At 41.5% G+C, this 27,623-nt stretch overlaps 1 protein-coding gene and 1 pseudogene across 12 annotated transcripts in view; one reads left to right on the top strand and one right to left on the bottom strand.

Moving 5' to 3' along the window:
- Positions 1–27,623, bottom strand: part of Csgalnact1 (chondroitin sulfate N-acetylgalactosaminyltransferase 1) — a 342,493-nt gene that overhangs the window by 219,959 nt on the left and 94,911 nt on the right.
- Positions 5,677–9,520, top strand: LOC134482366 (splicing factor YJU2-like; annotated as a pseudogene). The gene has a single exon (XR_015640283.1). The product of XR_015640283.1 is annotated as a splicing factor YJU2-like (transcript).

The following is a 27,623-nucleotide window of genomic DNA, read 5'->3' as shown; positions in this document are numbered from 1 at the left end:
AGTGGTTATGTAAGTGAAAAAGCAGAAAAGAAGTGTTACTGACAAGCTACTTCTGCAAGCCAGAAGGTACAGGTGAATCCATCAATCACATTACAAAGCAGTCCCACCTGGCCTCTGGGGAAATATTTTGAAAATCCAACAGACTACTAACATGTCTGTAGACCACAGGCAGGCATGAAAGCACTAGAAGGATGTAGGTAATTTCCAAGGTCAGTCAAAACCACCACTTATAATTTAACGAAAGCTTTTAATACTACAAATGCCCCCCATTTTCTCTCCATCTTTTATGGTTTAGCAATAAAGAAGGGTGTCTGCCATGGAAGTCCATTCCCTAATGAGCCCCGTCTGACTCTTTAGGACTCTAGAGAGAAAAAATGAATACGAGCAAATGTAAATGTTTTACTGGCCTCGCTAAAAGAATAAAGAGACACGCTATCCAGTAATGGAAATGTCTGGCTTAAAACCTCATTTTCAGGAAGACCAACTATAGAAAAATCATCAGGAATAGGCTTTATGTCCAAATGGGAGAGCAGGAGGAAGGTGTGGCATGCTTGCCCGTGGTTAATAAGGCCTATATTGACGCAATGGGGCATAGGCGTGCCCAAAAGGCAGAGTCTGAGAAAAGTTTGCTGCCTTTAAAAAAAATTATTAATGGCAGCTTTTTATTCACAAAGGGCCACATAAACATTTTCCCTTCTGATCCCATTAATTCATTACACAGAAACCTATGCCAGGAACAAAGGTCAAAGGGCTGTTAAACCTATGACATCACGTCTGAAGCACTGTGAAAGCTGTTCTGCACAAAACACCCTAGAGTCTCGGTTCCCTAACTGCTGTGCCAGCAGTAGGAAAGAATTGCTCCTAAGTTGTGAGGCTTGAGAGCATCTCAGATCAGTAGACAGAGAATGAGAACTAGAGCCTCGCAGTCCTTTGGCAGACAGAAAGCTAAGGCTGCTAACAACAAAACTGACAAGCTTTTTTTTTCCCTTTCCTTTCCTTCTCCAGGAAAGGGCTGCTTTACTCATTAAGCCATAGGCAATACATAACTGTTGGACCAACAAAAACAAAGGGCAAAATATGAAGCATTTCCTGGGTTTGCAGTGACATATCCACATGCATCAAAGAGAATACTCCCTGGAATCCTTACTGTCAAGAGTGACCTTTTAAAATGTGATTTTAATGGACCTGGAGAGAAGGCTCAATGGTTAAGAGCACTTTGGGTTCTCTGCCAGTACCTGCATGGCATTCACAACCTCCTGTAGCTCCAGTTCTAGGGTACCTATTGCCTTTTTCTAACCTCTGTAGGCACCATGTAGGCATTGTGCACATATACACATGCATGCAGGCAGGTAAAACACCCATACACATAAAATAAATCTATCTTTCAAATAAAATATAATTTCAAGAATAATCCAAAGGAAAATGAACGAAGAAAGCTAACTAAGTTAATATGAATTTCACACTGCTGCCTAATTAAGAGCAAGTTCAAGTTCCTGTTGCAATTCATATGGCATAGAATTTGCAAGGGGAAAAATAAATGAATAAGCCAAAATAATTTTACAGGTCTAATTTTCACATGAGAAGAACCCTTCTTGTAGGTATCATGGATAGGGAAGCTTTGAAAACCTGTACAAGGCCAGTTCAGAAAACAGATGTCAATTGATACGGATACCATCATGTCTATACATACTTGACATCTCTCAAGGTACCAGCAAATACATTGCTTTCACATCACCATAATAGCCATTATTCCTACAGGAAAATCATTTCAGAGAAAGTAGCTTCAATACCTGGGCCAGTGAGTGGGAGATAGAACTTGGTCTTATAAAACAAGCCCAAGCCTGATACTGATATTATTGTCATTCTCACTAAAGTCAGGCTGTTCTAGGAAAAACATAATTTCATTAAGAAAAGGAGTACTCCATGGATTATTAAGATCATGGAATTTGAAAACCCAGACCTTACTTTGCCTTAGTGTGTAGTCTAACATTGAATAAGTAGCATATGCTCCCTGGACTCTGTGTGTGTGTGTGTGTGTGTGTGTGTGTGTGTGTGTGTGTGTGTGTGTGTACATGTAGATACCAAAAGCCAATCAATGTTCAATATTTTCTTCGGTTGCCGTCCACCTTATTTATTGAGACAAGGTTTCTCATTTATTATTATGCTGGCTGGCTAGTAAGCCTTATGAGTTTGCCTGTCTCTACCTCCCAATCATTAGGGTTAAAAACATTCGATACATACCACACCAGTTTCTTACCTAGGTACTTGGTGCCCGAATGTAAACCATCACTTATAATCAACCCAGATCCTCACCTTTGTGCAGCAGTTGCCTTATTAGCTGAGTCATCTTCCCAGCCCAAGCCTCACTTTTATCATCTATGAAATAAATGTTATTGTAAAACTTGCCAGAGCTGGCATCATTGTTGCACATTAGATTTTAGTTTTCCTCTTCTTTCCAGTTTCAGAGAAAAACACATCCTCGTATCCCATGCTGGTGGATGTACCTTCTGTTTGGATCTGACCACTGGAATGGGAACTAGTACTTGGAGTGCTACTACTATGTCTAGAAAATGAAAAGTCTACATATGATGCTCTGTCCTCTCTCTGATCTTGCCATGGATTAGGAAACAGAATCACAGTGAGATTGAAGCAGCTTCCAATCACCTTGTCTAATCCATTGAGTACAGACATAGTGACTGTGAGGCAGAGACTACAGCTTATCCTGGCATATCCTGACCAATGTAATTCAAGTCTTTCGATGAAAAAAAGAAGTCATTATAGAAGATAGACAAAGTTCATGGGCAGCCACCAACTCATAAATGTTTACCCCTTATTATCATTATGCAATGCTCAAATGTGGGAACTAGGTCATAATCTCAAGGGGCCAATTTACTGGCCATTAGTTCTCTCAACAAACATGGCCTGAGCTTCTACCATGGGCAGGCCACAGCCTGAAGAGTTGATGAGCTGTTGATAAAACAGATGCTATAGCAATGCCTATGGCACCAAGATCCAGGAGATGCTTTTCAAAAGGTTGAGACACACTATCTGGAAAAGTCCAGGCACAACTTTTAATAGATGGGACTATGTTCTAGTGACTTGGAGCAGAATTAAATACCATGTAGTGAGGAGGTGAGTTATCGTAGTACCCATCAGAAGCTAGCCAGTCCTCTGTTCTGTTCATAGGACTCACTGGACAACCTTCCTGCTCACGAGAAAATCCGGTACTCAGTGCACTGGGGTTAAAGAACAAAGATGCACAAGGATGCTCACGTCTGCCAATGGCATTTTAGCATGCTGTCGGCAACTTATCATCAACACCTTGCCTCAGAGCCTATGGTTCATGCTGGCTGAGGAATAACAGAGTAGGGAAATACTTATATAACTAGCCAACTTTATGAAATATATATACTTATATGCATTAATTATGTGTGGAAAGTTTTATATTAATGTGCTACTTGGTACTACTTGTGTTTAAAAAATAGAATTTCCTTAGCAAAAAGAAAAGGTTACATTTATCTGAAAGAAAAAAAGAAAGGAATCTAAGGTACATGATCCCACATGTGTGAAATCTCCCAGTTTTAAATGATCATTTTCCTCCTGCATTCCTGAAACTAACTTTTTTCTAAATAAGAAACTCCCTAAAAACTCTTCAGAATTTGGTGACTAGAATGTTAGTGACTGACTATCAAATTGCAGCCAGACACATTCTCGATGTGATAGTTCAATTTCTGGAGACAGCCGCTTTCCATTCAGTGGGTGAAATGATTACATCTGGAAAATGAACTCAAAATCTGTCCCCAACTGCATCATTAAATCTCCATTAATTTTAAGCAGATTCCAACAGAACTGAACAAGGAGGCACCACCAGATCTCCCAGTTCTTGATCTCTCACCTTTGAGTCTAATTCAATTCCAGTATCTTTGCTTTAGAAGTTTCAAGTCTTTACAGGACTTGCAGGCTGTCAGTTCTACTGGCCAGACTCTGCAAGTCTTATATCCATCCCAAATAATTCTACACTTAAAAACTAGAAAGAAAGAAACTGTGAAATGTCTAGAAAATGATTTCAATATTTCAGAATGTAAACTTGGGGGTTCAGATATCAGTTTTGACTATTTTCCTTCCATGTTACCCAAACAGCTGGTGCAAAGCGTGGGCAACCACGGTCTCCAAGACCAGCAGAGAAACCCTCACGAAACTGGTTAGACCTTAGATACAACCTATGAGATTTAAAGCTCAGTGTACAACAAAATCTTATATCTCCCCTCCTGAGGGGTTCTTAAAGGTATAGTGCCTGCCCCTGTGATTGGTAATGGCTACCTGAAAACCCTTCTTCGTTTCTTCTAATGCTTATCTTGACTCTCTCTTCCAACAAGCTCTTGGAAGTCTTCAGCATCTTTTAGGCCACCCACAGTGGCACCATTGTCTATTCCTCCTTAAACTCTTCCTCCTTCTCCTCCTCCTCCACCACCACCACCACCACCACACACACACACACACACACACACACACACACACACACACACACACACACCTGTTCCTGGAAGTCTGGGATTCATCTAATGATAATTGGATTATATTAATTGTATTAATATATAATTTAATATATAATAATTATATTAATTAAGGTATTAATTGGATAATATACCAGACCACATCAAGTTTTAAAAATGCCTCGGTGCGGGTAAGAAGTTATCTATGACACAACTCTGCTCCAGACTGGATGCAGCAGGCAGACCCGGGGGAGGCTACGTTGAGAGCCCTCCATGTCAAAAGTCCTCCCCTCTGCACAGTTGCTGACTAACAGCAGGGCAGCTGCATGGAGAAGGTGCCAAAAATGAGAATTTTTACAGTGGTCAACAGGTCCCTTCAAAAGGGAAAAATTAGTGAATTGTATTTCAAAAGATAATTTAAAATATTGAGACAAATAGTCAGGAAGAAACAAAACATACAGGCCTTTACTCAACAACATTATTCAAACTTGGCCTGACATGCATTAAACAAGCAGCAATCACCTCCCTAGACAAGGTGCTAAAGAGATAGAAAAATGAACGGAAGTGATGGCAAGATGACTATAGTCCATTTTGACCTTCAAATGCACGATGAACCTATGACTCTGCTCTGAGGAACCTGTGCTTTGAACAAACTTTTTCTGGAAAGGACCTGAGGAAAATCTGCCATAGTAGCATAAACCTGTAATCCCAGCATTCAAGACAATGAGAGAGGAGGATGGCAAGTTCAAAGCCAGCCTGGGGTGTATTGTGACACCCTGTCTTAAACCCCAGGGTGCCCAAGAAAAGAAAAAGACCAGAGAATAAATTATTTCGGGCACTGTGTGCTTTATAAGGCTCTATTGCACATTCTCCTCTGGTGTGTTGTGCGGCCCTTTAAGAGTGTAAAAGCTGTTCTTTGTATGAGGGCCATTTGCTGGCAGCATTTATCCCAAAGGCTGCCTCTGCCACAGCCCTGGCTGAGCCAAGCACACTGGCCATGCAACCAGACAAAATTACTAAAACAGAGAAAACCAAGCGCCTTCTGTTAAAAAGGACTATACCTTGGTAGACAGGCAGTAAAATAGAGTTCAAACCTAAGTCAATAGGTTGGTTTTACTCAACTGTAACAAGAATCCCAGAGATGTTTGTGCTTCGTTTTTATTTTTATTTTGTCTTTGACAAAGGAGGTAGGGGGTAATAGGGATAAAGAACTTGACAAATTATTCTGATCCATATAAAGATGATGTTTCTGTCTCTTGTTGCCTGCCTGCCTCCTGGGAGGAAGCCATTGCTAGATCCTTGGACTTCCATTCACAACTGCTGCTGCTGATCGTTGTTGGGGAGTTGGACTACAGACTGAATTGTTGCACCTTATTGGATAAGATCTTGTAGTGGCTATTCCTGATTGTTAACTTGATTATATCTGGAATGAACTAAAATCCAGAACTGGAAGGCTCACCTTTGATCCTGATCTTGAGGCTGGGAGATACAAGTTTCTGGCCTGGATCTTGGTATGGAGATCTGCAGGCAAAGTGGCTATGAATCCCAGGAACTTAAGGCAAAGAGATCTCTGAATCAAAGGTCAACTGGGACAAAGCAAGTCCCAGAGCCATGGGAGGTGGTACACACCTTTAATCTGGGATGGACCTTTAATCCGGTACACACCTTTAATCTGGGACACACCTCCTGCTGGAGACCTACATAAGGACACTGTAAGGAGCAAAGAGTCTGTCTCTTGTTGCCTGCCTGCCTCCTGGGAGGAAGCCATTGCTAGATCCTTGGACTTCCATTCACAGCTGCTGCTGCTGATCGTTGTTGGAAGCGAAGATGTCGGAACGGAAAGTTTTAAACAAATACTACCCACCTGACTTTGACCCATCGAAGATCCCGAAACTCAAGCTACCCAAGGACCGGCAGTACGTGGTGCGGCTGATGGCCCCATTCAACATGAGGTGTAAGACATGTGGAGAATACATCTACAAGGGGAAGAAGTTCAATGCACGAAAGGAAACAGTCCAGAATGAGGCATACCTGGGTTTGCCAATCTTCCGTTTCTATATCAAGTGCACACGCTGCTTGGCCGAGATCACCTTCAAGACAGACCCAGAGAACACAGACTACACCATGGAGCATGGGGCCACGCGCAACTTCCAGGCTGAGAAGCTTCTGGAGCAGGAGGAAAAGCGCATGCAGAAGGAGCGTGAGGACGAGGAGCTGAACAACCCCATGAAGGTCCTAGAGAACTGTACAAAGGACTCTAAGCTGGAGATGGAAGTGCTAGAGAACCTACAAGAGCTAAAAGACCTGAACCAGCGGCAGGCCCACGTGGACTTTGAGGCCATGCTGCTGCAACACCGCCTATCTCAGGAGCAGTGGCAACAGCAGCAGGAAGAGGAAGACGAGCGTGAGACAGTGGCCTTGCTGGAGGAGGCTCGTTATCGAAGGCTTCTGGATGACTCTGACTCAGAGGATGAGGCTCCACCTTCCCGACCACAGGCAGCTGCAAGACCCAACCCCACAGCCATCCTTGATGAGGTACCAAAGACCAAGAGGAAGGCAGAGGGCCTGTGCAGGAAAGCCCAGTTGGCAGGCTTGGTTATACCAAAGAAGGCAAAGACGGAAGCCAACCGGGGTTCAGAGCAGGTCCGGGTGCCCACCACTGGTGCCCCCGAGAGCAGGAAGGTGGCCAACCCTGCACCCCAGACACCTGGTGCCTCCTCCCTGAGCCAGCTCGGTGCGTATGGGGACAGTGAGGACAGTGACAGCTGAGCATCAGTGATGCCCACCATGGCATCATAGACCAAGAAATGAAGATGGTATCAAGCAAACACCTTCAGCCAAGCCTCAGGACCATTCTACCATGGGTCCTGGCAGGGTGTGGAGAAGCAATGTCCCCAGGCACCCCAGAACAGACAGCCTGGTCCAGTCCTTCAGTCCTTGAGTTGTGTGAAGCCTGTTGACCAATCCCTTCCTGCAGCAGATCTGAACACTGTCTGACATAGGATGGGGGCAGGGACCCTGGGCAGCATCTGCCAACCATACACAAGGCCTGGGGCTCCACCCACATGCAACACAGTAGTACTGTAAAAAACAAGAAGAATAGAAAATCAGCTGAAGCTTTTGGACCGGAAGACAGTGGAGACAAAATGAACAGGACTCCAAAGGACTTGTCCAGGATTCCACAGTGACTCAGAAGCAAGCCCAGTAAGTCAATGTCCTGACCAATCTGTGGCCCACTGTGTGCCAGTTCACGACATTCAGTGTCCAGTGTGGAGGAAAGTGACCCATCCCAGTAAATGCAGCACCCAAGAGCTGGACATAGAATCTGAGTACAAAGCCATCCTTGGCTATAAGGCTTTCGTGGCACAACCCAGGCCTGTCTAAACCTCGGAAGGCTTGTTTGCTACTTTCAAACAAGAACACCAAAGTCTGGTTGCAACAGGAACTTCACAGTCGAAAAAGCTTAAAATGTAACCTGGGCCTGGGCTTGTCAACCTCAATACAGCAAACTTTTGACAGCCCCTCACTGTGGAATGACACCACAGACATTTCACACCTGCACGGAGCCATATTGGATTTGGGCCTAGCCGCTTTTTGACTGCATGGTTCAAAGTGACTCTGGGCTGTTTGGCCACAGAGACTCACCCCTAAGATGACTGCCATAAGTCTTAAGATTGTTGGACAAAGCCTCTCCCATGAATTTACGGCACAGGAAGATAACATTCAAGGGATGCCTCAGCTCGAGCAGATACCAGTTATCTCCTGAGTCAACACCCAGTGTCTCCACCACCTGATCATCGCCTGACTTCTTTGCCTCCAGCTATCACTGCCTATACCCTCATCTCCCCCTCCTTCATATTTCACAAAGGTCACTCCCCCTACCTGAAAGCCTTAAAAGCTGTAACGTTCATCCCAATAAACGAGACCTTGACAACAACAAAAAAATAAAAAAATAAAAAAAAAATAAAGATGATGTTTAAGGTTGACATAGATTTGGTGTGGGAGTTAGAAGGGAAAATAACCACCCCCTATATAAGCATATAACATAATAATTAAGAGTATAACTGGACTGGGGGATGGCTTACTTATTAAAATGTTTTTAACCAAAGCACGAGGACCAAAGTTTGGGCCTAAGAATACACTAAGGATCTCTAGGACTAGCTGGAGAACAGGGATGAGGGAGGCTCCCAGGAGTCTATGAGAGTGACCCTAGCTCAGACTTCTACAAACAGGGAATTAGACTGAAGTGACCACCTCCTCTAGCCAGATGGGACTTCCAGTGGAGGGAGGGGGACAGAAACCCACCCACAAAACATGCAGAGATAAAAATGGAGCGGATTGAAGGAACGGACAGCCAATGACTGGCCCAACCTGAGACCCCTCCCATGCAAGAGAGCCAATCCCTGACCCTATCAATGATACTCTGCTGTGACGGCACACAGAAACCTAGCAGCTTTCACCTGAGAGGCTTCATCCAGCAGCAGATGGAAACAGATGGAAAGACCCACAGACAAACATCGGGGAGTTGTGTGGAAGAGTGACAGATAACATTGGGCAAGATGGATGGATCAAGGACACCAAAAGAAGACCTATAGAGTCAACTAACCTGGGCTCGTGGGGGCTCACAGAGACTGAACCACCAACCAAAGAGCATGCAGGGGCCAGACCTGGCCCCCTATACATTTGCAGCAGATGGGCGGCTTGATCCTGTGGGTCATGCTATTGGATCTCCTTCCTCTAGGTCAACTAGCCCGGCCTCAGAGGGAGAGGATGTGCTTAGTCCTGCTCTGACTGGCTCTCCAAGGGTGGGCTGGTACACTTCTCTTAGGAGGAAGGGGTACTGGGGGAGAGATCTGTGAGGATGAGACTGGAAGGAAATGAGGGAAGAGGCTGTGACTAGGATGTGAGGTGAATAAATAAGTAAATTAATGAAAAAAATGTCAAGGCAGGATCTATGGATAGCTCAGCAGTTCACAGAGAGAACCAGAGTTTGGATCCTGGAAACAATGCAATAAGCCAGGAATCTTGCAAACCCCTGTGTATCGTCAGTTCTGAGGAATCTGATGTCCTCCACATGTAAACATGCCCACATTTATGTATACACACATGCACATATACTTGAACATAGTCAGAGACAACAAAACCAGGCATAGTGGCAGACATGTACACTAAGGGAAAAGGCAAATTCCCAGGACTTACTGGTCAGCAAGCCTCAGTGAGCTCCAGGTCTGTGAGAGACCATGTCTCAAAAAACAAGGTCAATGGAAATTGAGGAGCAACATTCACACACACACACACACACACACACACTCACACGCGAGCGCGCGTGCACACATGAATACGTGCACACGTGTGTGTGTGTGTGTGTGTATGTGTGTGTATGAGAGAGAGAGAGAGGGAGAGAGAGAAAGAGAGAGAGAGAGAGAGAGAGAGAGAGAGAGGGAATAAACCCAAATCAGATCAATAATGCAGAATGGTATAAAACAGAAAACAGATCATAATATATAAGAAATTAGCCCATGAAAAAAATTGAAAATGTGTTTAGGGAAGGGGTACAGAATGGCTCAATGAACAAGAATTGCTAGGCCAATTGATTATTTGTAGGACAAAAACTAAGTTTGGTGTTTTTAAATATTTAGAATAAAATATATGCTAAATAAATTATGAGTCATAAAGTTTAAAAATTATATTAGAGAAGCTGAAAGAAAACATAATTAAATATAATTTTAAAACCCCCCTTTATAGGGAACAACATTCTAAAATTGTAGTATTCACACATACACACACACAGTGCACATAAATACTTGAAAATAAAATTAGTAAATTCAATTAATAAATTATGAGGCTAGCACTGTAGCTCAGAGTTAGAATGCTTGGATAGCATGTCCAGAGTCCTGGGTTCAATCTTCAGCACCGCAGAAATATGTAATAAGAAATTATAAAGATGGATATTTTACATCATAAATTTACAATTATATATTACCTATAATGTTAATACAGTTAACATTCTTATGCATTATATAGTAATTTTAACTGTTAAATAAAATTAACAACTTAGATACCACCAATTCCTGTTTTGAGACAGTAAGAAATACTTTTTTGAGTTTACAAATTAAAACTGCATCATCAGGTTTTGCTGATCAAATTAGATGTGTGAGTCCTCATTGCCTATCAGAGCTACCTCCAGGGTCCAAATCACCTATGAATGGAACAGAAATGAACTTAGTCCCTCCTGTAAATAATATCAAGCATGCTACTGGTGGCCTTGAATTTTGATCTAGCAATTTTCCTTCAAAGAAAATTTCAATCTAGGGTCTAGAGAGATGGCTCAGTGGGTACACACTCAATAACCTGAATTTGATGTCTAAAACCCACACAAGAGTAGAAAAAATTAACCCAACAAAGTTGTTCTTAGACCTACACACCACATACCATAAATACACACACACACACACACACACACACACACACACACACACACACACATACACACACACTATGCACATACAATAACAAGTATAATTTTAAAGGAATAAATCTAAGTAAAATAACCAGGAATGCATACAAAGACATAGGTGCACTAAGATATAATTGGGCCATGATCCATACAGCTGGAGTAGAATGTATGAGCCTGAGGGATGGAAGGGCTAAGCAGTTATGACAAGTCTGTGTCACAATATCCCACATCACTGTATAAATTATGCCTAGCAAAGTTGTTTTTTTTTAAACTTGTTTTATGTTACTGTTGAGGTTAGTAGTTGTATCTGTATAGTGAGTTTGAGTGTAGATGCACACATGCCATGTGTGTGTGTAGTGATTAAAGGGCAATTTGTCATTTCTTTCCCACTGTAGGTACCAGGGATCAAACTCAGGTCACCAAGCGTCAATCAGGCTTACGAAGTGCCTTTTACCTACTAAGTTATCTTTCCTTTACAGGAAACGTGTGTGTGTGTGCACGTGTGTGTGTGTGTGTGTGTGTGTGTTTATATTCACATACAGGATTTTTTTCTAATGTACCAAAATGGTCAATGTTGATCATCACTGTAATTTCCGTAAAAGATAGATTATAGGTAACTAATATCTTATTATTTAAACGTTTTTCTGTGTTTTGCACCCTTGCCACTACCTGATTTCTTAGAAACAAAAAAGCCTGAAAGACAACCCTTAACCACTCATAAAAAGAAATTAGAGGGGAAAATGTTGATGCTCACTAAGACAATACTCATTCTAAACACAACTGATAATAACCTCTGGAATATAAGGCTTCATATTGCAGATATAAAATCATTATTAGAGAACTATAGAGATAGCTTACTTGCTAAGGCATTGTCTGTGCAAACATGAGGACCTGTGTTTAATATAAAAGCCAGGCAGGGAAGCTCACACGTATAATCCCACTTCTGGAAAAGCAGGGACTGAAGGATCCTAGGACCTTCTGGTCAGCCAAGCCTAGCCAACTGGTGAGTTACAGGTTTAATTAGACATACTGTCTCAAAATATAACAAAAAGAGCAACTGAGGAAGACACCCATCCACCCATCAACCTCTGACCTCCGCAGGCTCATATACACACATGAACACACATAAGTACATGCAATACACACATTACAGTATCTTGTAAAATGGAGACGCACCCTAAGTTCTTCACAATCCAATCCCAACATGAGCCAGCCAGGTCTTAAAAATATGCTGGCATAGACAACAGCATAATGCCAATACAGGTCTGAGAATAAATATCCAGTCTGTTCACAAATGACAGGACCCAATAAATGTTCTGTAAGCAGAAAAGCCAGATTCATTAAAAGGAACCTGATCGATAAGCTTGATTTGGACATTATTAGACTGTTAGAGCAAAACACTATAATTAATGGAGGCCTGGCCTCATTAGGGCAGGAAGTTGGAGAACAAGGCTTGCCAGTCACTTGGTTCTAATACATTGAACAAAGGAAACAATGTACTGAGATTATTAACAAATCAACCAGGAGATATAAATAACTCTAGGGAGCATGGTGCAAGAGTATTAAGAAACAACTGCAGGGAATAACTCAGAAACCCTCCAAGACATGAAGAAGATGGTTCAATTGGAGATGACCGAAGGGATAAAATATCCTTAAATGCCAAATAGCTTTGGCATAGACTAGACTGTCACAGAGACGGAGTGGAACCTGCCCAGCACATCTGCTTTCAAGCTGTGTGAGATCCTTAGCCTCCCATGGTACCCATCTCCTTCTCAGCTATCAAACACAGAAAGAGCTAATCTTGAGGCAGAGTGAGACAATAGATTACCTGGTTCCAACCATTACAACGAAAGCTATTGGCTTCTGTCCTGTAGTGGTTTCCTATGGATTGTACATGACCTTCTAGAGTAAGTGGGGAGATGGAGAAGGCTCATGAAACCCACAAATGCCCTTCCTACCGCTATATCAGCAATACATTCTTGCTACAGGAGAGGAGACTCTTAGTAAGGAGGTATCCTATAAGCTGCACCAAAGACTCCAGGGGCACAGCTTTGTGTGTTGTTGCCCATGCTGGAGTGAGCTTTTCAGTGATGCTGGTACCTTTAAGCCACCTGTCCTCTTGTAAGGAAACAGAGGTCCAAGCTCCTACAAGCAGCCTGAATGAACTCATTGGCTCACCATGTCGGGCTTGGGGGAATTGTTTCTTTAATCTGCTGCTGCCCTCTTAAAGTCAAGGAAACTAATCTCATGAACAGTAAAAGAAAGCTTGCTAAACTATACGAAGCATGACTAGTCATCGGAGTTTCTGAGGCTATGGGTTTCGTTTTCCCTTTTCTGGCTCAAGGGAAAGCATGCAGAAAGGCCTCGCTTGATGCTAAAGGGAGGTTGTAAGAGTTAGAAAAGAAATGATGTGTCAGCAACCTGAGTGATGATGTGGATGGTGCCTAGGGACAGCTCCCAGGACGTGAATGTCTGGATTGTGTCTGCCATGTGTCAAGCCCTGACTCTGCACAGATCTGGGGATGAAAGAATGGGAAGAACAAAACCTTTCCTGTCAGAGCAACCATAGATGGTGGGGGAGCATGTCAGAGAAAATGCAATAAAACTTCTAAGTAAAAAGAAAATAAATTCACTGAGAACTCAGCAAATCCAGAGTAAGCTTATTGAACGTGGCTTTAAAAGAGATGTCGAAGGCAAAGAGAGAAGAAAATTGGCAGTGCTGGGAAGAATTAATGAAGACAAAAATCTATATTACTCAGTAACAAGATAAGAGAAACCTGCTAGAAATACACGATAAGTGTGTGTAATACTCAAGAGCCCCATGGTGTTCATCACAGTGTTGAAAGAATTAGGCAATGGCCTTGAGGGAAGAAGCAGGCATGCTAAGCTATAGCCATCACCAGATGCTAATAAAAGACCCCGAGTGGGACAATAATCTCTGGAAAGCCAGTGGCCAGTTCTGATCACTTGTCGGTGAGTTAGCCCTCTGTCTGCAAAGAAGTAATAAAGACAATTTATAGAGCTGCTGAGAATCAATAACAACATTAAAATTGATCATAATTAGCATTAAGGGTAGTTGAACTTGGAGTAATAGCGAGTTCATATTTCAGGAAAATAGTATGTAACAGGTGTGGTGGTGACTTAGATTAGTAGAGGGACTGGCTGGAAGTGAAAAAGACACGGGTGTGGGTTTCGGTTGTCTCTTACACACCACTTAAAGTCTCTAACATTATTTTATCTGTAAAAGATATTCAAGTGGTAACTGTCTGCCTTCCGGATGCATGTGACTATTCCTAGTTAATTGACCTGAGACCTATCGCCCAGCAAGAGCTACACGACAGCTATTAAATACGCAGCAGCATGCATTGTTTTAAGCAGATTCTCGAGAAAGGAGAAAAGATATACGTTACCATTACCTGTGGAGGCAGTGTCGAATTTCTAAAGAATAAATGACCATAATGTTGGCATATACTGTTTGTTGCTCAGTTACTATGAGAATACACAAAATGTTCCCTTTGATCCATAAAATGATAGGTAGAGGGAGACACTTAGAGCTCACCCCAAGCATCTGTGGACTCTGTCCACTGGCCCATTAAATAAAAGTCCATCTGGGCTAACGATACCCCCACTACGCACCTCGCAGGTCCAAGGCAGCCAGGCTCAGCCTCATAGGCCGGGTGTTCTGAAGCATCAGTCCCTACTAGGTGCAGATGGTTCAGCCACCCAGCTCCTTTCACCCTTGACAGTGTATCATGATCAACACAGCGGAAAGCCAACGAGTATTTCTGTAATAATGTGAGTGACCCAAAGCGTCCAAGTGTTTAGTTCCTCGTAGAATACTAATTTTGGGTTTTTCATTTTTCAATTCCTCAGCTTGTTTGCATATGCAAATACAGCCTGTGAGCACTTGCCAAGTGGACTGAAACTGTCGATTTCATTACAAATCCTAATTCCTTCCAGAGACCAGAGTTATGTGTCAGGGGGCAGGCAGTGCACCATGAACTCTGTAAAACATAGTGAATTTGCTATAAACTGTAAAATATGTAAGAAGGGGTTAAAACTATTTTAGACTACCCAAAAGCACTAACGAAGGTCATATACTCTAAGATACTGGATGCCGAAATCAACATTATATATTTTTTTTTTTTTAGTTATTTGAGAGGTTTTTTGTTTTGTTTTGTTTTGTTTTTTGTATATCTGAAAAGAGAGAAAATTGTCCACCTACCTCCAAACAAAAGCTATATGGTCATTTTGGGAAGCAAGGAGAACTGTACAATGGGACATTTGTGTGGATGAATGAGAAAGGCTCTCTCAGAAACTGGTCCAACAAACAGCTCTGCTCAGCCAAGGCAAGTTCAAGGGGCATAGAGAGGCCAGGCTCTGATGCAAACTAAACGAAAAGCACTGTTGCTAATGTTCTCTTCCCAAACTCTTTGCTCTATTTCCATAGCTCAGGAATCCCTGGCAGCCAGTGCCCATAAGGACAATGTATGTGTATTTCATAGGAATCACCATAGAAGTCTGTTGTCCCTTCTAACACTTAAGGAGGAAGCACCATTGCCCTGCCTCTACCCACTAGCTATTCCAGGGAACCTAGAAACCTTGATCAAATTTCCAAATCGTTATTATTAGGCCTGAAAAAACTGAATTTTTGAAAATTAAAGTTGCAGTATGACCTTTGGAAATGAGCATTTTCACACTCTGTAGACCGAGTTCCTTGCCTTGTGGAGAGCAACTCATAAACATTCGTCAAAACTAGAACCTGTGCTGTGAACATTTATTTGACTTCCTGCCTACAAACTTCCCGTCAGGATCTACACTGGAAGGGCTCACACCTTTTTCCAGGGTCTCATGATATGGTAATAAGAGTGGAAGCAGCCCGACTGACCATCAGTTGGAAGCTGGATATGTGATTATATAAATTAGATAAATATATATAAAGTGTAATTAGATAAATTAAACAAAGATATAAAAATTTTATACATAAAAATAGATAAATCCATCCAAAAAGCTGAATAGTAGGTAACCAAAAAAGAAAAATGAGTCAGCTCGATCCATAAGACCAGCAATCCCATGAGCTCAGGTGAGAAATCTCATTTTGCTGCGTTTCCAAAAGCCATCTATTTAAACACATACAACTTAGTGTTGTGTAAGAAAATGATGAGTATGTAAGGAAACATCCTATATAAGGGAGGAAGTTAGTATTTCATAAGTGTTGCAAGTCCATAATTGACGCTCAGCACATCACAGGAATTGTCTCATTTGTTCTTCTTGGCATCTCTAATATTCCTATTTTTCCAGTGACAAAACAGAGGCACAGTGAGGTCTGGTAGCTTCTCCACAAGGCCACTGGCTGGGGTGAAATTCTTGCCTAGTCTCAGAGCCCAGCATCTCAGGACTGACTACATAGAACTTTCTAGTGCAGGACTGGGATGCAGCTTGGTGATTGCCTGACTTGCAGGAGATCCTGATGTAGATCCTTAGCATGGGAAGAAGTGCAAGAGAGGAAGACAAAAAGGAAGGCCACCATGAAAGAGAGGAGGCAGAACAGTATGGATAGAAGGTAGAGGGGGAAGTCTTACTTTTACCTAAATCTTTGGAAATCTGTCACAAGTATAAGCTGCCCCCAAATAAATAATACACTCATTTCTCATTCCTTGCTTGCATAAAATGTTATGAAGGACAGTGCAAATGTGCTCTGCATGAATTATGCATTTTTAAAGAAATATAGTTTTATTTCTGTATTTACTCATATAACTAAGCCCTCTGTTTTTCAGGGACTAGAAAATGGAAAACACAATCCACTGTATACAGAATCCACAGAAGCATAAGAAGTATATATACATGCATATATATACCCATATAATACACATGTATGTGCACATAAATGTTTATACATATATACACACATATTATACACATGCATACACACGCTATGCATTATGGCTATTGCTGTGAGGGTTGAGTTTGTTTATTCAATACAGACTGACCGGAAGGCTAGAAGCTTTTGACTTTATTTCTAATAAAGGAAAAAAAATAAATGCATTCCAGGTAGTAAAAAAGAATCAAAGCCTATTACCGTATCTCTCAACTGTGATCTATTACCAACAGTAACAGAGAGATATAGTGTATTTTTGTGATATGAAATATTTATCCCAAAACACAGAAGCTTGCTCATTAGGCGATATAAAGCGCACGGAAGGGAGCCATAGAGCTGTGATGCTCATGTGCTGTTTGAAATCACAAGGCCCGGAGCACCGTGGTGCTGGCAAAGGCTTAAGGTGGGCCATCACCAAAGACACTGCTCAGCTGCACGGGGCACCGGGACTGCACTTCTAAGATGCTCCCTAGTGACAATGCCACCAACGATGACTAGGACACAGTTTGAACCGCAACATGCTAGACAATATGCCTAATTAAATACGACTCTCATCTGAGAGATCAAGCTGAAGAACTAGCTTAATAGTTAAATACTATTTAACTATTTAACTAGCACATAAAACTCTGTCAAACACACTATCAAACCAGGAACGGAAATAAAGAGCTGTGCTTTCTCCCAGAAGCATTGAGAAACAGGGGGAACAGTCGCCTGTGAGTTCTTCGCTTTCCCATGGGGACAATAACTCAACACAGTTTGCAAAAGATTCTGGAGGGTTCTGATTCCATGAATGGTTAAGAAGGACTAGGAATTAGTCTATCATTTCATGTATAAGTGAGCAGTTTAGAAGTACTTACTATTTTTAACTTAAAATTCATCTGACAAGAATAAATAATGCACTAGAAACAGTAGAATGCCAGAAGCCGAGGACAGGGTCAGACTGGATGTCCCTGTCCGCTGGTGGCCTTCAGTGAAAATCTGGTGCACTCCACAGGGAGACGGGCTGCACTGAATGTGTGAGGTTGCTAACTGCGCACTCCACGATGAGGAAGTTCACGTCGAAGCAGCGGAAGCCCTGTGTGTGTGTGTGTGTGTGTGTGTGTGTGTGTTTGTGTGTGTGTGTGTGTGTGTGTGTGTGTGTGTGTGTGTGTGTAAGAGAGACAGAGACAGAAAGAGACAGAGAGAGACTTATTAGACTAGCTTACAGACTGAGGTCCAGCTACTCTAACAATCACTATCTACCAGTGGACGGTCCAAGAATCCACTAATTGTTCAGTTCACAAGGCTGCTGGATGCCTTAGCTGGTCTTCAGTACATACCTCAGAATCCCCAAGAAGTGGGCTCTGAGTCCAGAGCCCCACCAGTAAGATAGAGAGAAAGCAGGGCAAAAAAGAGCCAGCTTCCTTCTCCCCTGTCCTTTATATAGACTGCCAGCAGATGGTGTGGCCCAGATTAAAAGTGAGTCTTCCCACTTCAAATGATCTGGATTAAACGTGTACATTCCCACCGCAAAAGATCCAGATTAAAAGTGGGTCTTCTCGCTTCAAGCGATTTAGTAAAGAAAAAGTAAAATCCCTCACAGGTATACTGAGCTGCTTGGGTTTTAGTTAATCCAGATGTAGTCAAACTGACAACCAAGAAGAACCATCATAATGACTGTATTTGTGACTGCCTGGCATGCACCCATGATTCCTCATGCTTCCTCTCTAGGGGAATTTTGCTTCCTTGTGAGAAACCAGTCTAAATGGTTCACATAGATGAGGCCCAGTCTCCTCCTACAGGGATATAAGCTCTCCCTCTGAGCAGCAAGTTCTGAAATTCCTGCTATGCCCTCTCACAAAAACCTGCCTTGTTTAGCAGTCTCCAATTGCACTCCTCCTGGCGGCTTTGGGAGGGTGTGAGAAGCCCCACACTCTGACCCAAACCTGAGTCACTAAGTCAACAACAGTCACTGGACATAATGCTTTACAGCTGTTTCCCCAAATAAAAATGAATAACAAAACCCTGGACACGTTCATCACTTTCTTACAAGGACATGTTCTGTTAATACAGTAATAAGCTTTAAACCGAAAACAGAAGGGAAAAGCAATTAAATATACTAAATGTCCAAGGTTCAAAATGGGACCAGTTTAGACTGTAAATTCATAAGGGTCAATGTGAGGTTCACTGGAAAGAGAGAAAACATTCTACCACATATATCTAATTCTCATCACAATGGCCATACCCATGCAAGTTTCAGTAACCAGAATGAGTTACTTTGCCTCAGTTTCTCTAACTTTAAAATGGAAAATTTGAACAATCTTCAAATATTTAAATCACATAATTTATTTTTAAAGGTACCATGTACAGAGGCTGGAAAGATGATGATTCAGCAGTTAAGAACACTGGTTGTCCTCTCAAAGGACACCGGTTCGATTCACAGACACACTATCTACATGATGGTTCCCCACCATATATAACTCCAGTTTCAGATAATACGATGCCTCTTCTGGCCTTGACAGGCATCAGGCAGTCAAGTAGTGCACAAGCAGGCAAAACACTCATAAATGTAAAATGTAAAGTGAAAAGTGAATTTTCTATAACCTTCAAATGTGACAAAATGTTTGCATGGTAGAGAATTTTTAATTTAGTTTATTTTTAATCATATGCATATCTTTGTCTGTGTGTCAGTATGTACCCATGAGGGCAAATGTTTGTGGAGGCCAAGGACATCAGACCCTTGATCTGGAGTTACAGGCTATTGTGAGCAGCCTGATGTGGGTGCTGGTAACTGAACTCAGATCCTTGGCAAAAGCAGGCTAGTCTTAACTGCTGGGCCATCTCTCCAGTCCCAAGGCAGAGGGTTTTTATTATTATTATTACTACTATTATTATTACTATTATTATTATTTCTGTAGTTCCTTTGGAAAAATAAAATAAAAAGTCGCCTGAGTTTGAGAAGTTGGAAAGGGCTAAAAATTATGACATCTATTCAGTTAACAAATTAAATAAAATATACTAAGAATCAAATGATTTGGGGGCAATAATATTTCTGGAACAGTACAGCTTCATCTTTTAATGATTTGTAGAAGCATTTTCAGGGAATGAGTCAGAGTTTCCTCTCCAGCACCCATCCCTGGCTGTATCAGGAGAGGACAGACATTGCTGGCAAACCATTTCCTCTGCAGGCACTAACAGCTCTCTTCTCAGGCCCGCCATAGTCCAACATGATGAGGGGCAGCTACAGCTGGCTCTGACGGCCATCCTGAACTGTACCCTGCAGACGTAAAGAACCTTCATTCATAAAGAGACTTCATTCATATACCATCCTGACTGCTGTTCTCTTTTCATTTTTCGCTCAGCCCATTCACATACTAGCATTCAATGAAATCCTTCCATTTGACTATCCGTCAAAAAACATGCCAACTATCTCCGTGAGGTAATGGAGTACAGAAATATAAATTAAGTGTGCAGTTCTAAGACTTGAGAGCAAATAAAGAAAGGGTAACTAACAAAACAGTAATAAACTCGTGGACCGTGCTGACTCGGGGAGTACCACATTGGACTCAGTCAAAAAGTGTATCATCGTACTCAAAAGATAGACTATTTGAGCTGAACTTTGAAGGTTTGGCAGGACTCGGAGGACAGTGAAAGGAGTTATATCTAAATCGTGTGAGGATAAATTGTTATCCACCCTGCAGCTGCCAAGATCTGTTCACTGCACAGTCATCTGAGCTTCTAGTGTAGTCATGAGAAGCTTCTAACCAGTACCAGGAGGTTATTATAAATGGGAAGGTGCATTTCTCAAATTTGTATAACACAAATTAGTGGTACAGCTGTTCCCCAGAGGCTCAAGACATTTTGACTATTTTGAAACTTGGGAAGAAGTTCTGGGTTGGGGAAGACATCTTAAAAATCTGTAATCAAAATTTAACTGTCAGATGAGACTTCCAGTACAATTCTCAGCAAGTCACTATGTGGCCAGACAACCTCAAAACAAAACTTGTTTATCCTCTCCTTCCTACCCCCTTCTTCTGCCCTACCCTTCCATTCCTATCCCCACTTAAACCTCCCACTCGATCTCTCCTTTCCCTTCATACTCTGTGATTGACAATGCCCTCCCAGAAACCCTTTCTTCCTCCCATGGCTCTTCTTTGGCTTCCTGGATTCTATTGGTTCTCCAAGCTTAACACACAGATCTAAAGTCAGGAGCCACCTATCAGGCAAAGCATGTGGCCTTTGAGTTTCTGGCTCTGGGTTACCTTGCTCATTATAATTTTTTAAATATTGTTTGCTTGGCTGTTTGTTGGTCTTGGGGGAAGGGTGTCAAATCCAGTCTCTGGCATGTTAGGCAAGCACTCTATACTGTGCTACATTTCCAGCCCCTAAAAATCTGCTTTAAAGTGTCCCGAAGATGTTAATGCCTCAAGCTGTAGCAAACATCAGTTCTCCACAGAAGACTCTACATCAATCTAGAGTTCACAAAAGCCCACAAATATTCCAGGAACCCAGTTTGTTCTTACAAAGACTCAAGAGTACACAAACGCAAGATATAGCAGAAATCACATGGGGAAAAAAAATCTCATATCAGCTACAAGTTTGGATATTGAGTCAAAAACTAATCTTTTGGTTAGTATAAAAGAATCTAATTGCGGCATTTTCATATCCATATATCACAGTGCTTTGCCCTTGTTTGCCTCCTGCAGTTCTGTCCCTAACCCCATCAACCTCCCCCGACAGTGACCTTCTTCCCTCTGCTTTTCGTCGAATGTACGCTATTACCCTCTCTCGTTCCCCCTTTATGTCTTCTTCCTCTTTCACAGACACTTTCAACTTTCACATCATGTATTTTCCACATATGAGAGAAAACAAACAATATTTGTCAATAAAGTACAGTAAAGTAAGCCTCGCTTACTTTAATATAATGATCTATAATTTCTCTCATTTCCTATAAATGGCATGACTCCATTCTTCTTGAGAAAGCTGCATAATATTCTACTCTACATATACGCATCACGTCATACATAGCTTCGTTTTCAACTCATCTATTAATGGACATCTAGGCTTGGTCCATCCATCATTTATCATGTATAGTGTAGCAACAAGCATGGATACTCAAGTACCTCTGTGGTGTGCCCACTTAGACTCCTTTTGCTATACATTACAGAGTGGTATGTCTGAGTCACACAGTAGGTCTGGTTTTAGGAATTTTTTTCCCATAGAAACCTCCAAATTGATTTCTATAGCAGAAATACTGGTTTGAATTTGTCTACAGAAGTAAACTTATAATTTTTTAAATGAATATGGAGTATAAAACCATTCAAAGTAAAGTTTTCAAAATTAAGCAAATATTTTAAATAGCTGCAAGATTTAAAACAAAATCATTGACAAATTTCATGTCCCTAACCCCATCAAATTGACTCAAATGAATTTGACTCAAAATGTCAAATTCATTGACATTTGAGACGTGATGAATATGTTTCTTAACAGACTAGGTGTAAAACAGCTGGATGGATAATCTGGGAGATTTAAGTTGAATTGTAGAAATATTCTAAAGTAAACTAAACTAAATAGCACAGGTGGGGAAATGTCTAGCACAGGCTGGACAGCACAGGATGTTGAAAATCAATAGAGCCAATTGGATTTCAATGAAAAAAAAAAACAGATCCAAGGTAACATAGGAAGGAAAGACAGCTGATGAAAGATGTCAACAGAGAGTAGTAAAGGCTCAGAACAAGTAAACTGAAGCATGGAACAACGCCCACCCCACCGTATCACAGAGATGCCTACCACAGAATACCAAAGACAAATGAGTCTTTTAGCGATCCTGAAGGGAAGGATGCATTATTTCTAAAGACATCACTAGTTGACTTCTGAAGTCAAACTCCAGTGAAAATATATTCATTGCAGTGAAAATAAAAAGTGTCAAGCTGCATCAGAACTACATCTTCAGAACAGGACAAAATACCGATTTTAAAAATGTGTCCACAACCAACAGATTGGGAAAAGATCTTTACCAATCCTACAACAGATAGAGGCCTTATATCCAAAATATACAAAGAACTCAAGAAGTTAGACCGCAGGGAAACAAATAACCCTATTAAAAAATGGGGTTCAGAGCTAAACAAAGAATTCACAGCTGAGGAATGCCGAATGGCTGAGAAACACCTAAAGAAATGTTCAACATCTTTAGTCATAAGGGAAATGCAAATCAAAACAACCCTGAGATTTCACCTCACACCAGTGCGATTGGCTAAGATCAAAAACTCAGGTGACAGCAGATGCTGGCGAGGATGTGGAGAAAGAGGAACACTCCTCCATTGTTGGTGGGATTGCAGACTGGTAAAACCATTCTGGAAATCAGTCTGGAGGTTCCTCAGAAAATTGGACATTGAACTGCCTGAGGATCCAGCTATACCTCTCTTGGGCATATACCCAAAAGATGCCTCAACATATAAAAGAGACACGTGCTCCACTATGTTCATCGCAGCCTTATTTATAATAGCCAGAAAATGGAAAGAACCCAGATGCCCTTCAACAGAGGAATGGATACAGAAAATGTGGTACATCTACACAATGGAATATTACTCAGCTATCAAAAACAACGAGTTTATGAAATTCGTAGGCAAATGGTTGGAACTGGAAAATATCATCCTGAGTGAGCTAACCCAATCACAGAAAGACATACATGGTATGCACTCATTGATAAGTGGCTATTAGCCCAAATGCTTGAATTACCCTAGATCCCTAGAACAAACGAAACTCAAGACGGATGATCAAAATGTGAATGCTTCACTCCTTCTTTAAATGAGGAAAAAGAATACCCTTGGCAGGGAAGGGAGAGGCAAAGATTAAAACAGAGACTGAAGGAACACCCATTCAGAGCCTGCCCCACATGTGGCCCATACATATACAGCCACCCAATTAGACAAGATGGATGAAGCAAAGAAGTGCAGACCGACAGGAGCCGGATGTAGATCGCTCCTGAGAGACACAGCCAGAATACAGCAAATATAGAGGCGAATGCCAGCAGCAAACCACTGAACTGAGAATAGGTCCCCTATTGAAGGAATCAGAGAAAGAACTGGAAGAGCTTGAAGGGACTCGAGACCCCAAAAGTACAACAATGCCAAGCAACCAGAGCTTCCAGGGACTAAGCCACTACCTAAAGACTATACATGGACTGACCCTGGACTCTGACCCCATAGGTAGCAATGAATATCCTAGTAAGAGCACCAGTGGAAGGGGAAGCCCTGGGTCCTGCTAAGACTGAACCCCCAGTGAACTAGTCTATGGGGGGAGGGCGGCAATGGGGGGAGGGTTGGGAGGGGAACACCCATAAGGAAGGGGAGGGGGGAGGGGGATGTTTGCCCGGAAACCGGGAAAGGGAATAACACTCGAAATGTATATAAGAAATACTCAAGTTAATAAAAAAAAAAAAAAAAAAAACTTTTACTACATTGTAAAAAAAAAAAAATGTGTCCAATGCGCTAGACTTTGAAGCAGTAAAGGAAAAGGGTGATGCTCAGAGATAAAGAGCTTGTAAGGAGGAAAAGTTAGAACTAACCCACTGAATCCATAGCCTTTGTGTCTCTGGGTAAACTAACTACAAATTAAAAATATACACAATGAAACTGTAACTCTATTGGAATTGTCCACACAAGGTCTTTTTAGTCATTGGTCTCTAAATAATGTAGGCTGTCAACTATTTATAGAGCATTTCCATCACATAAAGAACTAAAAGGTGACTAAAATTTACACATGGCCAAAGAAGATGGTAGATGCACGTAGGTCACATATATTAAACCATTCTACATGAGGGACTTGAATATACTCATAGATTTGATAAATGTCAAAGATACTCAGAGATTGCTATACATGGTTCTTTATAAGCAGGTTCAAGGACCCCATATCGATGATCATATCAAGGCACTGGCTGGATAGCCTAAGACACAGCTCTGTGGTATAACTAAATGGTTTTTAAATTACCTTTCAACCTTAATTCTTATTTACTTAGAAAAGTGACAGATTGTGATTAATTATTTGATCTGAACTGAATATTTAAACCCTTTCAAAATTCTTATGTTAAAACACAAAACTCAAGATTTTTTTTATGGGGCCTTAAAGATATATTTCAGCTTAAATGAGGCCCTATAAGAAAGAGACATATCTTCCTTATAAGAAGAGATAATGGGAGAAGAGGCTGGATCTATGTCAAGTATCAAGGCAGGACCATTGGAGCATACAAGTAGCAGCATACATCTACCAGCAGTCTTCACTAGTAACTGAATAGGCCAACATCTTAGGTATATACTTCTTGGCCTCCAAATTGTGTTCAAGACACTCCATTTTGTTACAGCAGAGATGAACAATGTGATTATTCTTCATTTAATAATACTTTATTTGTTGTTTTGACTTGGTTGGGTTTGTTTGTCACCAGGTCTCATATAGCCTAAGCTGGTCTAGAACTTTCTATGTGGCCGAAATTGACTTGATATCCTCATTGTGCTGCCTCTACCACATAAGTGGTATAATGACGGGTCTGCACCAGCACTCTCACCCCCCAATACTTTTTAATAAGCTTTGTTTTAAGGTAGTAGCTGCTAAGAAAAGTCAAGAAGAGGAGTCACTGAAAACCAACTCGGCCAGCTTCTTCTCAGGCTTCTCCCTTCTTTTCTGGATGTCCTCATTTGCTGCTTCTGCCAGCAGGAGACATTCATTCTCCTTGCCAACTGAAGCTCTTACAAAGCCTTCTGCAATAAATTGGATTTCCAACAAATTGAATGTTCCCTAGTGCTAAACAATTAGTCATATAAATTCCCAGAACTTGTATCACTGTACTGGTAGTGACTCTAAAAATATTTGAACAAAATCTTCCTGGATGTTATAAATTTACTATGAAAGTCTTTTTTTCAACAACACTGGATATTGGGTTTAAGGGTATCTTTCCCTTTTCATGATAAGAATAACTCTCTCTCTCTCTCTCTCTCTCTCTCTCTCTCTCTCTCTCTCTCTCTCTCTGTGTGTGTGTGTGTGTGTGTGTGTGTGTGTGTGTCAGTCTGTCTGTCTGTCTCTCTTACACACACACACACACACCAAGCTAAACTATGTCTTAGTGATTGAAGGTTGGCAGGCAGGACCTTCAGCATCTCCTGTTGGAGGTAGCTTGAGGGAACCTGCTTTATATGTTGCTTAGAGAACTGTCTTTCTGGCCTTGACACCAAAGGCACATGACCCTCCAGCACTGCATGTCCAAGAAGGGACAGAGCTGTGCTTCTTGCCACCCAGAAAGTGCCTACAAAAGTCATCCTCTTGCCTGAAATGACAAATTATGCAAGAAATAATAGCTCACACTTATTGAATGTTAATCAAATACTTGACGCATTCTAACTACATTTAGTTTCATTGACTGTTTTAATATCTAAATCTAGGATAGGCACTGTAATTGCCCCTCTACTAGAAGTAGAGAAATTGGGTCACAAAGATATTATGTGATTTACCCAGTATTACAGCTGGGGAGAAGCCAGGTGATGGCTTAGGAACTTAGGAATTAGTCAATCTGATGATCTCTGAAGTTCATCTTCCTACCCATAGTTCCATGCACACATCTTTAAAGGACCAATTGTGTTATCTCACACATCCTGCTGTGGGGTCTAAGAGAAGTAGGTATAAAGATGAGAAGGTTCAAAAGATCTAAAAGTCTTGTCTGAGCACTAGAAAACCTCAGGTTATAGACCTAGCTATTAACTGTCCAACCTTCAGGCAAATTACTCAATCCTCCTAAGCCTCAATTTTTTCATCTGCAAATTGGGTATAATTATAACCTTCCATTATGGTTGATGAGAGGCAGAAGGAGGGTTCAGCTGCATAATCTTCCTATGACACCATGATGCCATATCCTCCTAAAGATTATAATCTTCCAAAATTGTGGGAAAAGCAAATGCTTACTGGTTTCCAGCTGGTTGGAGATGTGTAACCCAACCCCCAAACAGAATGTTCTGGTCTCACTATACCTAAAATGTCTGATATTCTGAACTAATTGATATGTCAGCATACAGGATATACTAGATATTGAAGGAAGGTCGCCCTTTTGCTCATACTGGGCTTACATAACATGGGCATGTATATCCTCCCATTATACTCAATGTCAAAAGAAATGGCACCAAAAATGAGTATTAGGAGCCCAGAGACATCAGTTTGCTATTTTCCCAGCAGAATAGTCTCCCTTCTACCTGTAGGATAATAGCAGGGTCTCACATAGATGTGAGTGTCCCACAACATGGTGTGATGCCTTCAGCCCCCAGGGAGCATGCCCAGGTCACTCTACTAATCAAGAGCTGTAGATCATTGAGTCTCATTCCATTGGCCATGTGAAGCCTGGAAAGCAGGTAGAGGCTCTGTTCAGAGAGTATGGATATAAGTTGCAGAGTAGAAAGTCCCTCCTGGTAGTTATCATCTAGTTCGGAGCCTCAAAAAATGCTGCAAAAGTCTCCTGAGTGCTCGCCATGAAGCACCAAAAAAAAATTGTTTATAAAATAAAAAATTCAAAGGGAAAAACTACCTAGCAGCTAAGGAATCCAGCAGTCTGATAGTGCTGGGAAGGTCAGGACCAAGGCTGATGCTTCAGTTAGGGCTTTACAAATAGCCTTTCATATACCTCTTAGGCTGCTACAGAGATGATTTTAAGCCTCACATAGCCTGAACTATAAGGGGTCTAGTGGTGTTCATGCTCTGTTCTTATGTTACATTCTCTATAAAAAATAGTGTGATAAACACACGGAATATTCTGTTAGCAAGAGAAGCTCTCTTTGACCAT

The sequence above is a fragment of the Rattus norvegicus genome, chromosome 16, assembly GCF_021556685.1.
Source record: "Rattus norvegicus strain SHRSP/BbbUtx chromosome 16, alternate assembly SHRSP_T2T, whole genome shotgun sequence".
Taxonomy (NCBI): domain Eukaryota; kingdom Metazoa; phylum Chordata; class Mammalia; order Rodentia; family Muridae; genus Rattus; species Rattus norvegicus.
The sequence above is the reverse complement of the archived record's forward strand: the minus strand, read 5'-3'. Positions and strand labels throughout refer to the sequence as shown.